This window comes from Fukomys damarensis, unplaced genomic scaffold (genome assembly GCF_012274545.1).
Source record: "Fukomys damarensis isolate Sample0158 unplaced genomic scaffold, DMR_v1.0_HiC HiC_scaffold_35, whole genome shotgun sequence".
Classification (NCBI taxonomy): Eukaryota; Metazoa; Chordata; class Mammalia; order Rodentia; family Bathyergidae; genus Fukomys; species Fukomys damarensis.
This window is the reverse complement of record NW_022900947.1, coordinates 7,041,174-7,043,179: the sequence shown is the minus strand read 5'-3', so window position 1 is coordinate 7,043,179 and position 2,006 is coordinate 7,041,174. Positions and strand designations below refer to the sequence as shown.

General features: G+C 43.8%; 1 long non-coding RNA gene across 4 annotated transcripts in view; it reads left to right on the top strand.

Moving 5' to 3' along the window:
* Positions 1–951: 951 nt before the first annotated feature.
* Positions 952–2,006, top strand: part of LOC104874660 — a 4,981-nt gene continuing 3,926 nt past the window's right edge. For 2 of the 4 annotated variants that reach the window (XR_783817.1, XR_783818.1), the window contains exon 1: positions 952–1,511. This is a non-coding gene — a long non-coding RNA (uncharacterized LOC104874660). The remainder of the gene's footprint in view (positions 1,512–2,006) is intronic. The other 2 variants (XR_783820.1, XR_783819.1) reach the window with 2 other exon arrangements.

Here is a 2,006-nt window from a genome sequence, read left to right as displayed (position 1 = left end):
AGCAGAAGAAAATGAAAAGCCTCTTACGCACAGGTGGAGGTTGAGGCAGGGAGCTGGGAAGACAGAAAGGTGGTGGAAGCTGCCACCGGGTGCCTCCTGTGCAACCACATTTTTCTGGCTTCGCTGGCAGCTGAGGATACTGCTGCAGCTTTCATACAATTCTAATCCTTCTGAATTCTAGAAACTCACTTGAGAATTTCACTTGACCTGTTTTCCCCTAGTCTTTCCAGCAGTCTTACATACATTGGTTTCCTCCACTTACATTTTTCTTTCATTGCTACCTACACCATTTTCAGGGTTCTCATTGAGCCCTGAGTCGTAAGGGATCTGAATAGAGGTTATCTGCAGAGAGGCCTGAAGGAAGAGGTTAGGATGCGGATGTGAGTAATGCATTCAAATTCCAGGGAATTGACAAGGACAAGGGACAGCCAAATGCCGAGTTGCTGTGGTTATGAAGTAGCATCAAAGCCAACAAGGCTGTGGGAGTTTGAGAGAAAGAAAACAGAATGGTAGACCAGAGGTCCAGGGCTTGGTTCATGGAAAGTTGAGAATTATGGCAAGGAGTTTGGATTTTATCATCCACAGGTTATCCGAGGAGCAGTGACAGGATGGAAGATGATGGCAGTAGCTCAAGCACAGCACCTATCAAGGGCTTCCTTATCAATAATCAATGTACAGAAAAAATGTATTGGAGCTTACAAAGAGGTTTATATTATTACTTCATTCAACCTTCATATTAACCATGGTGCATGAGTATGCTGGATTTACAGAAGAGCTTCCTGAATGAAAGGAATCTGAATAGCGTCTCTGACATGAAATAAGTAGGATGTGACAAGGCTGGGATCCAAGCAGACCTCACAATTCCAAGTCAGGGCAGCTTTTGTGAGGTCATAGATGGGTGTGTGGCGAGGATCCATGGTTTAGTTCTAAACTATCCCTCCAAGTCTAATGTGCTTGGGAGAATTGGATCATGGGGCAGATTCATCCATTGCTTTGTTCACAGATAAATGGGGTTAGAAGGTGGATCTTTATTTGAGGGTTGAGGTGGGCCGCGCTGGGCATGACCTCAATAGGTGCATTCCTGTCCCTTGCGCCTCTCTTCTCTATCTCTTATTCTTGGTTGACATGAGCTCCTCCATACTCCTCTGACGTCCCGTTTCTTACCTACAGCCAGCCAAGTGTGCCTGAACTGTGAACCAAAAGGAACATTTCCTCCTTTAAGTTCTGGGTGTTAGGTATTTTTCCCGACGTCCAGGAAGTGACTAAACCACAAGGAAATGTTTTCTCTTCTCTCTGTTCAGTAATATCCGTTAACATCTGGGGATCACAAATACTTTAAGAAGCACCTCAAAGCGATGGACCCAGGATTTTGAGTGGTAAGGGTCTACAGCTTTCCTCAGTGACTTCAGAGACTGTGTGGCTCTTCTGAAAATGTAGACCCTAATTCAAAGGAGGCTCAGATTCTTCCCTTCTAATTCAATTCAAGGTTTCCAAACGCCGTGGAACCAATGGTGAGGCTCTACATTGCATCTGATTACTGAAAGCACCATTCCTTCTAATTCAATTCAAGGTTTCCAAACGCCGTGGAACCAATGGTGAGGCTCTACATTGCATCCGATTACTGTTAAAGCACAATTTTCAGTTTGTCAGGTATGATCGAAAATTTTAAAGTGTGTGTATTCAAAAATACATTTCAGTAAAAGATATATTGCCACTGATTCGTCTCAGAATATCTCCTGTCCCTTGCAGCACACGTATACTATTGCTCTTGCCATTTTTTGAAGCAGTTTAAGAAGTTCTTTTTCGTAGTTGTTTTTAGTTGCAATGTCCTGGCTACCACAAAATCCTGAACCCATTGTGGTCCTTTTGCCTTTGCCAGAGTCAGCCAGTAAGGTAAATGTGACATACCGTGATGCTTTGGAGCCTGCCTTTCTTTTCGATGGCATTGGGTGCAATACTGAGTGTATGTTTTCCCTTCGTACATGTTTGACACAGGCGAATACATC